At 44.9% G+C, this 16,243-nt stretch overlaps 1 long non-coding RNA gene across 24 annotated transcripts in view; it reads left to right on the plus strand.

Moving 5' to 3' along the window:
• The window catches only part of LOC123276648 (uncharacterized), a 197,983-nt gene that overhangs the window by 163,285 nt on the left and 18,455 nt on the right, over positions 1 to 16,243 (plus strand). The gene's annotated exons all lie outside the window — the stretch shown is intronic.

The raw sequence follows: 16,243 nt of genomic DNA on the forward strand, positions 1-16,243 counted from the left end.
TCCCTTCTGGAAGAAATCTATTTTTGCTGCATGAATATATTGATAAGATTTGGGGGTGGGTGGGAGGGATGTGAGAGCTTCTAGGATTTTGTTTACCTTTCTGGGATATGCAGGCTGAGGATCAGAGATGTATTTCTAAGGATTTGTAAAAGGCTGGGCAGCCTAAGAGATAAAGGCTGTTAGGGGAGGAATTTCCATGAGGGGAATAACGGAGTGTCTGATGGGAAACTTGAAGAAATTTCTGCTCTCAAGGCAGAAGCAGACACGGAGACACTGATTGAGCATATGTAGTTTATTTAGGAGGTACAGGGACACACCAGGGAGTGAGGGGGCCATACAGGGAAGGAAGGCAGCTGATTAGTGGGCCAGTAGTAAGCCAGCTATCCCAGTGGCTGCCTCAAACTTAATCCTGTGGGGGAAACTCTGGGAAATGGGGTAAAAAACTGCCTCAGAATCATCGTGCCAAAGGGCAGGTCAGTGGTGAGAGGCCGTCCCCAGGGAGATGTTAATTCCCAGGTGCTGCTGACGTGTCCTGGGTACAGGCAGAGCCGGATTCTGAAATGGGGGCAGCGTTTCCAGGAAGACGAGGCTCTGAGTGTTGAAGTCAGAACAGAGCACGTGGAAGCGGTCGGGGCGGCTGTGTGGAGCGTCACCGGCACCTGCTTGTCTGGTTTGGCAGGTTGTACCTGCTTTCCCAGGACTCACGTGAAATCTCCCATGATCTGCCCATATGTTGTTCATGCATTGGAAAGATGAATCTGATGGGAAGATGTGACTCATTGCTGAGTGTTGCCTTAAGTGAGGCTCCACAGAGACCTGCCACTTTCCAAGCAGGCCGGCCTCATCTGCTGATACAGCTACATTGGAGTCATCAGATCCTTCTTAGTTGCAGTGACAAGAATGCAACTCTGACTTAAAAACCAAGTAAAATGAAACTTATTGGATCTTAGAACTGAACAGTCCAGGGGATGGTCTTCAGGTACAGCTTGATTCTAAGAGCTCAAATGATCTAATCAGACTTTGGATTCTCTCTCTTTCCATCTATGTCTATCTTTCTCTGGACTGATTCCATTTTCTCCTTATTATGATAAGATGGTTTTCAGGAGCTTTAGGCTTGCGTCCTGTTTTTCCATCCACCCTAGTAGAAAGATGACTTCTTCTTCTCTTTTTTTTTTTTGGTGAGGAAGATTCACCCTGAGCTAACATCTCTGTGAATCTTCCTCCATTTTGGATGTGGGATGCCTCCACAACATGGCTTGATGAGTGATGTATAGGTCCAAGCCTGGGATCCGAAACTTTGAACCCCAGGCCACCAAAACAGAGCATGCAAACTTAACCACTACACCACCAGGCTGGCCCCTAGAAAGATGACTTCTTTTAACAAACAATTACAATGAATTTCAAGACTGAGGCTCATTGGCTATGATTGGCCTTCCTTGGGTCACATAGACACCCCTGAAACTCTTGCTGGGGCCAGAGTGGCTGGCCAGCACTGATTGGGTAGGGTGAGTTCACATACCTACCTACCCTTAGAGCCAGAGGGGTGCTTAATTCAACCCAAATCTCACAGACTGAGAAGTAGAAGAGGAGCTGTTTCCTGGGATAACATGAGTACCATTGATAGAAAACGAAGAGTGCGTGGATGCTAGGCAAGCAAGAGCAAGAGATATCCACTACAACCAAGAAAAACCAACAAGATGCTCACAGACCTGGGAGCTCAGGCCTACTTTAAGGACCTAGTACAAAACCAGCATCTCAGGTTACCATGACCCCAAATACCCAATCTTGATAACCAGCCCCCTTCCTGAGCCAGACCTACAGCTTCCTTTCAAAGCTGCTGACTCCAGCTGATGGATGAGGGTCCCAGGGTTTCCAAGGCACTGGATTTCCATTGACTGCTGTAACCTTGAGCTACAGACTTTATTGGCAGTATTTAACACAAATCTGTTTTCCATCCTTGTCAGATCCCGCTTCAATATGCGCCACAGGAGGAGAAGTCAAATGCTAAATTGATTTCTTTAATGGGGAGTGCTTTGCAGCTGATAGCAACCCTTCTGGAGAAGCATTAGTCAGGTTACAATGGAACCTCTTCTCGCTGGCTTTTATGGACTCTCCTCTTTGCCAGGAGTATAGGACTCTGATACCATCGTTTGCCTGTTTTTTCTTTTAACTGGAGACTAAGAAGGTCAGGGCTCCCACCTCCCGCTTCTAGGTCAGAAGCTGGGTCTTTCTAGGGAAGATTTAACTGTAGGAGTTAGTATCTTGAGATTGCCAAGAATGATTAGTGTCGAGGTGTTTCTTAGCAACTTGAGCACAATAAGGGCCTGGAATCGTGTGAATGAACACTTACTTGGGAATCTGGGAGCTGGCCTTCTTGCCTGTTTGGGGGATTTTATGGACTGTTTATACTGTAGTTTGAGATAATTTGGTGATTTTTCTAAAATATAGTGAGCTCTTGCTTACTTCTGTTCGGTAAGGATTCGTTCCATTTCTGTGTATAACAACAATAATAATGGTGATTGGGGGCATACCCTTGTTCTGTGCTGGGCTCTCTCCATTGTCTCACTCAGTCTTCACAACAGTTCCATGAAGTGGGTCCTGTTGTGCCTGCTATGCTGATGAGAGCCTGGAGGCAACAAAGTTACACAGCTTGCCCCAGGTCGTACAACTCATGTAATTAGGAATTCTCAGGGCCTGTATTTATACCTTTGTTTGAACTCCAAAGATTGTTCTTTTAGCCACCCCTGTATATTTCCATCCATGAGAAGGCATTGTACACTCATCAAAGACGGATTTGGTACCATCTCCTAGGATAAGGACCCAGATTTAGAGCATCACATTCTGGAGTGTGACACAAAGAGAAATAAAAACTGGAGGGATGTGGCCAATACAGATCTTCTTAGCCACACCCACCATACCAACTCATGAGGAAGGACCATCTTTATTTCCTAGTTGTGTTGATCATAGAAGGTGTATTTTCAAGGTAGAGGCTGTTATCCTGTTAAGATATCAGGTAGATTTTCTGCAGGAGAAAAACCCAATGGTTTTTGTGTCTTGGAATCCATCATGTATCTTGTCTTCAACCTTCCGAGATCTGACCTCTCAGGGGACACCGAGGCAGCTTAACACAATTGTGTGACCAAAAATGACTTACTGTCTCTGAGCCTCAGGTTTTCCATCTGTATAGTGGAATCGATGATGTTATTAATTACACAGGATAACTTGTGAGGGTTGAATTCAGTATTATACATTAGGGCTTCAAGAGATGTCAGTTGCTACTATTTTGTTTTATGTTGCTGGGCTTCAATTTTTACATCTCTCCAATGAAGAACCTGGATCAGCTCCATTTCTGAACCATGACTGTCACCTGAAAACGGATGGGGCTGGCTAGGGCAGAATGAGGCAGGAAACTGAGATCTGTGGACAAAGTTGAGAGGTCAGAAACAGTTTCAGAAGTGAGAGCAAGTTCAGTGTAGCTGGTGACACTTGGTGTCACGAGGATCTGGCTACAGACAAGAAGTGGTAATTGAAGGTGGCTGTTGGCGTTCAGCACGTCCAACAAGGGATGACGGGCGACATATCAGGCCAGCAGAATATGATGGACCTGTCACTGGGTGTTAGGGACTGAACCAGATACCATTCAGAGACAGAGCTCTATAGACTGGACATAGACAAGGTTGTAGACAGGGGATGATGTTCCAGTTACTATTTCTGTGTAACAAACCACTGCCTAACCTAGTGGCGTCAACTGACCATTTTATTAGGCTCCTGCATTCTCTGGGTAAGGAATTTGGGAGGGCTTGTCTCTACTCCCTGATGTCTGGGGCCTTGTTTGGAAAGATGCAAAGCCTGGGAGTGACTCAGTGACTTGAAGCAGGAAACATCTGGAGGCATCTGCACTCACTTAGCTAGTGGTGATGCTGGTTACAGCTGGGACCTCGGCTGGGGTGTCAGGCAGAACACTTCCTATATGTGATCTCTCCATCTGGGCTAGTTTGGGCTTCCAAACTAGCATGGCACTAGGTCTTGAGACTGAGTGTCCCATCAGAGCAAGGCAGAGGTACATAGCATTTTTACTATTAAGCCTCAAAGTCACATAGTGTCACATACTCTAGGTTCAAGAGGAGGGAACACATACTTCGCTCCTCAATGAGAGGGAGGGCGGAGTGACATTGTAAGAAAAGCCTGTGGGAGGGAGATTTTGCTGCATCCATCTTTGTGAAATCCAATCTACCACAGGTGTTTATAGTCTAAGTTGTTATTGTGTGAATGTTAATAGCACAGACTCTGGAGCCAGACTGCCTGGCCTCATGTCCTGACTGCACCACTTACTAGCCGTGTGATGTTGGGCAGGTCATTTAAACCCTTCGTGCCTGAGCTTCCTCATCTATGAAATGGGACTACTAACAGTACCTATCTTTTTGGATCGTTGTAAAGATTAAATGAACTAAGAACATGGAAAGTACTCAGAACAGAGCCTGGCACATGATAAACTAAAGGCAGGTGTTTCCTATCATTATCATCACTAAGAAGGTTTCTGAGGCAGAGACTCAGGCTTCTGGAACTAGCCAGGAACAATTCAGAGACCCAAACGAAGGAGCAAGATGTAGGTCAACCTATTGGAAAACAAGGCCTGATGCTGATGTAGAATGTGAGACAAGAACTGATTAATTGCTTCTCTTTTGGATCAGAACTGATCCCAGAGGTGGGGCCTCTGTTTTAAAGGCAGACAGGAGCTGGGGGCCAGTGGCCCGTGCAGGGGTGAGGTGGGCTCCAGGCACAGGAAAAACACCGGGCCTGATTCTGTCACATCTATTAACCGTCTGACCCCACCACACTTCCTTTCGCCTTTCTCCACATAAGCCCCTCCATGTCTCATCGTGCCTCATCTTACTTGCTGAGTGACAGGCCTGGAGCTAAGCTGTGTTACATCCTCAGTGAGTGACAGAGGAAGGAGGCCTAAGCCATCATGAGAAAGGATTGTCCAGATCTGTTTGGGGAACATTCTAGTTGAAGCAGAGGAGGAGAGCAATCACATGGGTGGGCTCCACCACGGGCTTTATGAAGCCCCTTGGTATAAGTCAGAGTTTTTTGTGGCAGAAGACAGAAGCCCAGTTCCAACCAGCTTAAGCTAAAAAGGGAATTTATTTGCTGCTTAACCGAAAAGTCCAGGAGGAGACAGTCTCACTGGGGTCTATATGCTCAAATGATGTTGTTAGGAATCCTGTCTTTCAGAACCACTTTCCTTTCTTATTTACTTTTAAATTTTTGGCCCTATTCTCAGTTAGGATAAATCCATTCATTCATTAATTCATTCATCAAATAGCTATTATGGGTTTATTATGCACTAGGCATGTTTTAGTGAATAAGACAGCAAGTCCTTGATCTCCTGGAAATTATTTCCCGAGGAGGAAGATAGAATAAACCAGCAGACAGATGAAAATGTATGTATCGTATCGTACATTTACATACATACAGCTACTAGTGTAATGGAGACAATAAAACTGGGTACAGGAATACAGAGCAACAGTAGAGGGAATAGTCACAACAAATCTCTCTGAGCTGGTGACATGGGAAAAGGGACGCCTGTAGTGAAAGGGAGCCTGCTGTGGAGGGAAGAGTATTCCAGCAGAGGGAACAGTCCTGCAAAGACTTTGAGGCAAAGATCGTCTTGCTGTCTTTGAATAACTAGAAGGAGACCAATATGGCTGGGCCTTAGGGACCAAAGAGGAAAGTCATGTGAGAACAAGTGGGAGAGGCAGATGGTACAGGGATTCTGGCCATGGTAAGGAGTTTAGATCTTATTTTAAGTGTAGTGAGAAGCCATGGGTGACTTTTAAGTGAGGTATCAATATGATCTTATTTGCCTATTTAAAAGATCACTCTTTCAGTTTTGTGGGGAATGTGGTGGCAAAGGAGGAATCAATTCTTGGTTCAAGGCTGACATCCTTCCGGATTAACAACCCCTCCAGACAAAGTCCCAGGGAGAGATCTCATTGGTCAGCCTTGAGTCACATGCAAATTCATGGGCCAGCCACTGTGGCCATAGTGATGGGATATTTTGAATGGCCCAGTTGAGGTCCCATATCCACTTCTAGATGTCGGAATGGGGCTAGCCCCACCCCATCCACTGAGAAGGAAAGAGTGATTCCTTAATTGAGAACTGTGGGTACACTTAACAAATGAGGTGATGGATGTTGGACAGGCAAAAGGGATAGAAGTCCTCTGTGCCCCTCAGTGACATTCCCAAAGTGAGGACATCCATCTCTGCTTGAGCACATTCAGTGATATCCAGGGGCTTCCTTCCTCCTTGCCTCTCCTCTCCGTCACTCACCAGAGCAGCCACTAGAGAATGGCTAGAATGGAAAGGCATTTCTTCCTGGTTTTAAACTAGGGCCATTTCCACTATGTGGTCCTTCTTCTACTTTCTGAAGCCTGTCAGGTGAGCCTAAATACTGTTCCATACAGCCCTTTGGAAGAGAGTAGCAACATCTCCCTCAAGTATTTATTTGTCTACCCTGAATAACCTCGGTGGATTCCTTTCTCTCCCCAGGTCACAGCCCCTTTGTCATTCTAGTTGCTTTCCTTAGAGTCCTTAGGACTTCATCAGATTTTCAAATGCTCTATTCTGTTAATGGGGCGGGGAGGAGTGACTCCTGGTTTAACAGGAGCAATTTCTTATTTTACGCCTAACCTAGGGTGAACTAAAAAAGTATGGTGTGCAAATGAAGTTGTTCCCAGCTTAGACAAAGAAGTCACTAGTCCATCGATCATTGATGTTGGGGGCAGATAAGGGGAGCAAAAAGCAGCTTGGAAAGCAGAATGGGAACTTCCCAGGAGGGGGGATGTTCCTGGGGACCTTTGGGTTTTCTGTAGTTTGTAGCCCTCTTTTTTATTTACAGGAGGAAAGTTCGTAGGAGTATTCCTCCCATACCATCCGTATTTACCTTCAGTATGGAATTCATCATGTTTTCTAGTCATGCATTTATTCAGCAAGCATATATTGAGCACCTACTGCATACCAGGTACTGGGCAATAGGGATGTAGAGAGGAGCAAACAAATCTTCTGGACTCAGTCTGTTGTGTGGACAGATCAGAAAATCACTAATGGTAATGAAGTGGGATCAGGGCTATATCAAGAATATATGCTAGTGAGGATCCTTCTAGGAAGTGCCTGACACTGGGGCTGAGGGTGGAGGATGGATGGGTGAGGCGGGGTGTGTGTGTGTGTTCTGGGCAGTGGGAACAGTATACAAAGAAGGGAACCAGGGCTTCAGAGAATAGGGTGATGTGAGTTAAAAAAAAAGATGGGGTGGGGGGGAGGATAAATGGGATACAGCCGGATATTAAGCTTGATCACTAGACAAGGTAGGTCTTGGCATGGCATATGCGGGCGTTGGGAGTGATTGAGAGTGTCAGTCATGGGCAGTGACAAGATCAGAGTTGTGTTTTACAAAGGTCACTTTGATAAATTTGTAGGGGGTGGACAGAGACCGAGGTGGTCAGAGGCGATGACAGGAGCTTGATGAGTGGGCAGTGGACCAGGGCAGCATGAAAACCAGAGCAGAGATAGCGGCTGTCTTAGTCAGTTCAGGCTGCTATGACAGAATGCCATAGACTGGGGGCTTAAACAACAGAAATTTATTTCTCATCGTTCTGGAGGCTGAGAAGTCCAAGATCCACGTCCCAGCGAATTTGTTGTCTGATGAGAACTCTCTGCCTGGTTTGCAGATGGTTCTTTCTTGCTGTGTCTGCACATGGCAGAGAGAGAGAGATCATCTCTCTCGTGTCCCTTGTAAGGGCACTAATCCCATTCATGAGGGCCCTACCCTCAGGACCTCATCACCAACGAGAGGCCCCCCCCACCTCCAAATACCATCACATTGAAGGTTAGGCTTCACTATATGAATCTGGGGAGGACGCAAGGATTATTCAGTCCATAGCAGTGGCCAAGGGGACAGAGGGACAAGGAGGGAAGGAGATGGAGTCGGGGTAATATCGGCAGCCCTGGTGAATGCCTTGTTCGAGGAACCGAGAGGTGGCAGGCCAGGCTCTGCACCCACATCCCTCTGGACCCCACCTCTGACCGACAGAATCTCAGTCTCTTCTCAGAGATTCTCCTGGGAGTGAAACCAGTGTGAATAGAGAATCCTTATGGGAATTCCAGGCAGATTGCCATCATTCTGCTTCCGTCTCCTCACCTTTAAAATGGGGAGAGTAGCGGTAACCTAGCTTTGGGATGTGAGGATTAAATGAGATAGTTGGTGCAAAGCAGTGAGCACAGGATCTGGCACAAAGTGAGTCCTTCAATAAATTATTCTTATTATAGTAGTTTTGATTTTCCTCCGGTCGGAATAGAATTTAGTTGAAGTTAGTGACTGTGTCACGGCTGTGTCTCAGGCTGGTGTCTGCCGCCCTGAGCTAAGCCATAAAAACGCCTAGAATACCTTTTCAAAAGCCTGTCAGCCTCTTGAGGCTCCTACACTTCTTTATTTTATTTTATTTTATTTTATTTTATTTTACTGCAGTAACAGTGGATTCTAACATCATATAGCTTTCAGATGTACGTTGTAATATATTTCGAGTTCTGTGTAGATTACATCGTGTTCACCACCCGAAAACTAATTATAGTCCGTCACCTCACATGTGAGCCTCATCACCCCTTTGGCTCTTTCCCCTCCCCCATCCCCCTATGGTAACCAGCAATCCAATCTCCGTTGCTCTGTGTGTGTTTGTGATTGTTTTTATCTTCTGCTCATGAGTGAGATCACACGGTGTTTGACTTTCTCCCTCTGATTTATTTCACTTCACATAATACCCTCAGGGTCCATCCAAGTTGTCACAAATGGCCAGATCTCATCATTTCTTATGGCCGAGTAGTATTCCATTGTGTATACATACCACATCTTCTTTATCCATTCCTCCCTTGATGGGCACCTAGGTTGCTTCCAAGTTTTGGCTGTTGTGAATAATGCTGCAGTGAACCTAGGGGTGCACGTGTCTTTCTGCATTTGTGTCTTCGAGTTCTTTGGATGAATAGCCAGCAGTAGGACAGCTGGATCATAACGGTAGATCTATTCTTAGTTTTCTGAGGATACTCCCTACTGCTTTCCATAGTGGCTGCACCAGTCTGCACTCCCACCAGCAGTGCAGGAGAGTTCCCTTCTCTCCACATCCTCTCTCCGACACTTGTCTCTTGTCTTGTTGGTTAGAGCCATTCTGACCAGAGGAAGGTGACATCTCATTGTAGTTTTTCTTTGCATTTCTCTGATCGCTAATGATGTTGAGCACCTCTCCATATGCCTGTTGGCCATCCCTATATCTTCTTTGGAGAAGTCACTGCTCAGATCTTTTGCCCGTTTTTTTAATTGGGTTGTTGATTTTTGTTGTTGTTGAGGTGTATGAGTTCTTTCTGTAGTTTGGGTATTAACCCCTTATCCGATATACGGTTTGCAAGTATCTTCTCCCAGTTGTTAGGTTGCGTTTTGGTTTTGTGGATGGTTTCCTTTGCCGTGCAGAAGATTTTTTTTACTTTGATGTAGTCCCATTTGTTTATTTTGTATTTTGTTTCCATTGCCCAGTCAGACGTGGTACTTGAACATAGGCTGCTAAGACTGATGTCAGAGGGCTTACTAAGCCTATGTTTTCTTCTAGGCGTTGCATGGTTTCGGGTCTGACATTGAAGTAAAACCCGAGGGAGGAGGCTGCAGTTCCCGGAGAGCGAGCTTGGCGGGGACCCTGCGTCCCTGTCAGCGCACTTTGCGGCTCCGCGAAGGTCCGAAGCGTGTGGGCGGGGCCCCAGGAGTTCTCCCAGGAGGGTGTCCCTGTCCCTGTCTGCAGTCCACCGCTGGAGGGGGCGGGGCAGCGGCTGGGGAGCGTCTGGGCGGCTGCTGGGCCACCGTCGTAGGAGGCGTGGGAGGCGTCGGCGAGCCGCGCCTGCCTGCGCAGAGCCAAGCCCGGCGGAGTCTGGCCGCGCTCTGCTGCTGTCTCCCGGGCCGGGCTCGTCCGTTCCCCCGGCGTCCGTGGACGCCGCTCCGTGTCCCCGCTGGGCACAGCAGCCCGGGCCCTCCACAGCCACGGCCGCTAGCCTGAGGAGGCCCTCCTTCAGCTCCCGCTCTTCCTGCTCGCCGGACACGGACGACCAGGGCGCCTGAGAAGATGATGCCATCTGCGAGAGGTACCTGGGGGCGTGGGCCTGGGGCCTGGTGGGAGGCGAGCGTGTTTCTGAGGAACAGGCTTGTGCGCCGAGAGTTGCCCGTCAGGTCGCGGGACAGCTGTGCGGCGCGCGGAGCGAGGGGGGGGGATCTCTTCGTGCGCGTCACACGTTCATGGAACGGGCGGTGTGTTCCGGGCACGGGGCCAGCCTGGGGATGCGGTGCCCGGGAGTCGGGCGCTGAAGCGGCCCCTGTGGTCTTGGCTCCTTGGAACCAAGTCTTGCTGGAAGGACAGACGTGAAGAAGATAGTGACGTTGGTCTCGATGGGTTCTGAGGAGTGCAGCTCTCCGTCTTGTACGGGATTGTTAAGGCACCTTCTAGTTTTAGTTTATTTGTTGTCTTTTAAAAGAAATTGATCGGATCTCACGGTATTTCTGTGCTGTGTCCGTTTCTGCCTTAATATGTGGCTTTCTATTTCTAGATTTTTTTTTTAACATCTTCCAATGCGTGTTTGAAATAATTAAATGTGGAGTGTTGTGCTGTATTTTTTCTCCTCCTTGTTTTTGGAGGAGCAGAGGAGAAATTTTGAACGACTGAAATGTTATGATTCAGTTTTTCTTCTTCTTACAGTAACTTTGTATGGAATTTTTTTTTCCTGTTCCTGGATGTTGTATGGACAGGGTTCCTAGTGTGAGAGAGCCCACTTCTGTCAGGATGGTGAAGCGCAGTTTCTTTAAACATAACGCAATTGGGAATTAAGGGGTATATTTTGTTTCTCTTTCCTTTATGCAAAATCCTTCCTATTCCTTTTTTCTTTCCTTCCATCCTCTTTCCTTATGGCCCCGTCTCGGAGGAGCACCGCCTCTTTTGCCAATTTCTGCTTCTCCCTTGGAAGCAGTGCTTCTCCAAGGCTGACACCTCCAGAGCCTTTCCCCTTGCAGCTGCGTGCTCGTGGCCAGTGCCCAGGACTACCGAGTCCTTCGCCTGTGTTGCGTATTTCAGCAGGTAGTGTTGGACTTCCTCTTTTGAGGGTGGTTTGATGTGTTTTATCTGATTCCTCCATGACCTTGTCCTTTCCATGGAGTCTTAAACCTTGCAATCCTCCACTCTGCCAAAGGCTTTCAGCAGTGGTCGGATCTGGGCTGGAAGTTGGCATTTCTTTCTGAACGTGCAGGTCATTTGAAGGTTATGGTCGTCTTGGTCATCTTGTGACGCTACAGGCTTGCTTCTGTGTGGCTTCGTTGGTTCTCCTTGTTGACTGTATGATTTGGAGGAGGTCGATTGTATGACTGTGGAGAGTTTTGGATCCAGGGAGCTGTCTTGATCTTCCAGACCCTGAAGGCTCTCCCAGAGTTCTTCCCAGTATCGATTTTCACAGGCCTTTCCCACACGTGATGTTCTTCCTGTTGTTTTCTTGATCCGATGGTATTTCGATGCCAGTTTCATTTTTAATTAATGGATTGTGTCCTTGCTGCCTATTGGTCATCTGTATTTATTTCTCAGTCAATTATTTATTCCTACCCCTTAGCAATTTCTTAGTTGGGTTTTGGGAGCTCCTTCTTCAGTGTGGATATTAACCATTTGTCTATTTTACGTGTTGCTCCTGTTTTCTCTGAGTCTGACTCATCTTTTAACTGTGTTTCTAGTATTGTTGCTAGATGGAATAGTGTATCTTGGGAGTCTTTGCACATTAGTGTAAATCTTTTTGTTTTTGTCTTCGCTCGTGGGTGAGAGATTGGGTATCGAATGCTTATCTCACACAGTTTTGTCCCTCGTCTTTGTCCACACACATTGCTCCATTGTATCCTAGAATTGCAGATGTGCAATCTAATTCCAATGTGGCCTTTTTTCTCTTTCTTCCTAAATCCCTAGAGAATTTTATTTATTCTTGAAGTTCCAAAACTTTCTCAATATGTGTTATGGTCATATTTTTTTCTCATCAATTTGGCCTCATATTTGATGTGTTCCTTTTGATGATCGGGGCCCTCCTTGAGTTGCAGAAAGTTTTCTCTGAGATGTGTTGAAAGATTATTTTTCTCATCTGCTCTGCTCTCTCCCTCAGACATGCCAATCATTCTTCTATTGAAAATCTTTTTCCATCTCTGGAATCTTCTTCTTATTTTCTCTCTTTTCCTTTATCTCCTTCTTTCTGAGAGAGTTTCTCAAGAATGGTTTCAACATCATTGATTCAATTCCCAGTGATGTAAAAACTGATCTTGATTGTTTCTAAGCTGCATGTAATCTCAAGGGAAATTTTATTCTTTCCCAAATACTTTCTCTTTATCTTTTTGTCTGTTTCTCCCTTGCCACCCTCTCCCTTTACAGCTCAGTCCCTCAACTTATACAAGTTTCCATTTCTTGCTTCATAGAGCAAACAGTTTCCTGAATTTTCCTGAGAACACAAACACAGCAGAAGCTTCCTAAAATATAGTTGTTTCCTCAAATAGAAGTCTTTCAAGGACTCTTCTCCTGACTTTTCAGCTGAACGTTTCTATGTTCATGCTGTACAGTCTTGAAGAAAAATAAGACAAAGACATATGGCTGAGATATATGTTCTGATTTCCACGTCGGCGTATTCATGAAGGAGCGAGAAATGGACAGCCTTTTCCTATTAGTTAGACGTAATTTCTACTTCGTTCCTATCAGGTTGCTATGTGATCTTTCCCTTGTTCCTGCTCTGAAGTTGGAGAAGTCGGTGATGTGCACAGCCTTGAGCCACATTTCTAGTTTATTTTTTTTATTTTTATTTCTTTCTGCTGATGAAGATTCGTCCAGAGCTAACATCTGCTGCCAATCTTCCTCTTTTTTTTCTAATTGAGGTCAGAAGAGTTTATAACATTGTGAAATGTCAGTGGTCCATTATAATTTGTTCGTCACCATATCAATGTGCCCCTTTCCCCCTATGCCCAGCTCCCTCCCCTCTTCCCCTCTGGTAACCAGTAAACCGTTCTCTTTGTTCATGTGTTTACCTTCCACGTATGAGTGAAATCACATGGTGTTTGCCTTTCTCTGTCTGGCTTATTTCACTTAACATAACACCCTCAAGTTCCATCCACGTTGTTGTGAATGGGACAAGTTTGTCTTTTTTTATGGCTGAGTAGTATTGCATTGTGTGTGTGTGTGTGTAAATATATATATGTGTGTGTGTATGTACGTATATGACATCTTCATCCAGTTGTCAGTTGATGGGCACTTGGTTTGCTTCCGTGTCTTGGCTGTTGTGAATAATGCTGCAGGGAACATAGGGGTACATAAGTCTCTCTGAATCATTGATTTCCAGTTCTTTGCTTAAGTACCTAGTCATGAGCTAGTAGTGAAGAGACTGTCTTTTCTCCATTGTATGTTCTTGGCACCTTTGTCAAAGATTAGCTGACCATAGATGTGTGGTTTTATTTCTGGGCTTTCAGTTCTGTTCCATTGATCTGTGTGCCAGTTTTTGTACCAGTACCATGCCATTTTGGTCACTATGGCTTTGTAGTACATTTTGAAGTCAGGGATTGTGATACCTCCAGCTTTGTTCTTTCTTCTCAGGATTGCCTTAGCAATTCGAGATCTTTGCCCCATATGAATTTTAGTATTCCTTGCTCTGTCTCCGTCAAGAATGTCAGTGGGATGCTGATAGGGATTGCATTGAGTCTGTAGATTGCTTTGTGTAGTATGGACGTTTTACCTATGTTTATTCTTCCAATCCATGAGCAAGGAGTCTCTTAACATCTCTTTAAGTCACTATCAATTTCTCTCACTCATGTCTTATAGTTTTCTTTGTATAAGTCCTTCACTTCCTTGGTTAAATTTATTCCTAGGTACTTAATTTTTTTAGGTACGCTGGCAAATGGAATTATATTTTTGACTTCCCTTTCTGTAAGTTTGTTGTTGGAGTATAGAAAAGCAACTGAATTTTGTAAGTTGACTCTGTACCCTGCAAATTTACTGTAGTTGTTAATTATTTGTATTAGTTTTCCAGTGGATTTTGGGGGGTTTTCTATATACAAGCTCATGTCGTGTGCAAACAGCGAGAGTTTCACTTCTTCACCCCCTATTTGGATTCCATTTATTCTTTTCTCTTGCCTAATTGCTCTGGCCAAAAACCTCCAGTACTATGTTGAAGAAGAGTGATGATAGTGGGCATCCTTGTCTCGTTCCTGTTCTCAGGGGGATGGCGCTCAGTTTTTGCCCATTGAGTATGATATTGGCTGTGGATTTGTCATATGTGGCCTTTATTATGTTGAGGTAATTTCCTTGTATCCCTATTTTTCTTCATAGTTTTTATCATAAATGGCCGTTGGATCTTGTCAAGTGCTTTCTCTGCATCTATTGAGATGATCATGTGGTTTTTATTCTTCAGTTTGTTGATGTGGTGTATCACATTGATTGATTTGCGGATGTTGAACCATCCCTGTGTCCCTGGTATGAATCCCACTTGATCATGATGTATGATCCTTTTGACGTATTGCTGAATTCAGGTTGCCAAAATTTTGTTGAGAATGTTTGCGTCCATGTTCATCAGCGATATTAGCCTGTAGTTCTCCTTTTTTGTGCTGTCCCTCTCAGGCTTTGGTGTCAGTGATGCTGGCCTCGTAGAATGTGTTAGGAAGTGTTCCATCCTCCCTTGTGTTATTTTTAATATCTTCTTTTAGGTTTGTTAACAGTTGCTGTACGAACTTTGCTGCTCCTGTGTTGGGTGCATAGATATTTATAAGTGTTATTATTCTTCTTGATGGAGTGTCCCTTTGATCATTGTATACTGCCCCTCTTTGTATCTCTTTACCTGCCTTGTCTTGAAGTCTACTTTGTCTGATGTAAGTATTGCGACATCTGCTTTCTTTTGTTTGCTGTTAGCTTGGAGTCTCGTCTTCCACCTCTTCACTCTGAGCCTGTTCTTGTCATTGGAGCTGAGATGAGTTTCGTGGTGGCAACAAATTATTGGATCTTGTTCTTTAATCCATCTTGCCACTCTGTGTCTTTTTATTGGAGAGTTCAGTCCATTGCCATTGAAGGTGATTATTGATGTATGACGGCTTAATGCTGTCATTATATCACTCATTTTCCAGTTTTCCTTCATTTCCTTTGTTTCTCGTCCTGTGTGTTTTGGTCTACCCATTGAATTATGCCGTTTTTTATGCTGTGTGTCTTTGTTTTTTCCTTATTTCTTTTTTGTGTCTCTGTTCTGCTTTTTAGTTTAGTGGCTGCCCTGAAGTTTGTATTCAGAATCTCGTGCATAACATAGTCCCTTTTCAGATGACCTCTTACTTCCTTGGTCTAAACTGATTCAGTCCCTTTCCACCTCGCCTCCTAAGTTATTATTCTCATATCTTATTCCAACTTGTGTCATGAGTTTGTGGTTAAAGTGACAAGATTGTCTTTGTTTTTGGTGTATTCCTTCCCTTTAGCCTAATGCTGTAGTTGAATATTTGCTATCCTGTTCTGATCCTGTCTATCTGTTGGTCTCCTTACTCTGTGTTTTGTGACCCCCTCTCTCCCCTTTGTCATTTTTTCAGGTATGAGGGCCTTCTTGAGGATTTCTTGGTGTGGGAGGATGGGTCTCATGGCTACGAAGTCCCTTAGCATTGTTTGTCTGGGAAAGTTTTAATTTCTCCCTCATATCTGAAGGATGTTTTTGCTGGGTAGAGTATACTTGGCTGAAGATTTTTATCTTTTAAAATTTTGGATCTGTCATTCCATTCTCTTCTAGCTTTTAAGGTTTCTGCAGAGAAGTCTGCTTATCTGATAGGGGTTCCTTTGTAGGGTATTTTCTTCTGCCTTGCTGCCCTGAGTATTCTTTCTTTGTCATTCATTTTTGCCAGTTTTACTACTATATGCCTTGCAGTAGGTCTTTTTACTTGGACACATCTAGGAGATCTGAAGGCTTCCTCCAGACACGTTTCCCTCTCATTGTCTAGATTTGGGAAGTTGTCTGCTGTTATTTCTGTGAGCACGCATTCTGCTCTATTCTCCTTATCTTCACCTTCTTCAATACCTATGATTCTTATGTTGTATTTTCTCATTGAGTTGGATATTTCTCGGAGACTTTCTTCATTTCTTTTTAGTCTCAGTTCTCTCTCCTCGTCTGTCTGGAGCATTTCAACAT

Source organism: Equus asinus, chromosome 14 (genome assembly GCF_041296235.1).
Source record: "Equus asinus isolate D_3611 breed Donkey chromosome 14, EquAss-T2T_v2, whole genome shotgun sequence".
In the NCBI taxonomy this organism is placed as follows: domain Eukaryota; kingdom Metazoa; phylum Chordata; class Mammalia; order Perissodactyla; family Equidae; genus Equus; species Equus asinus.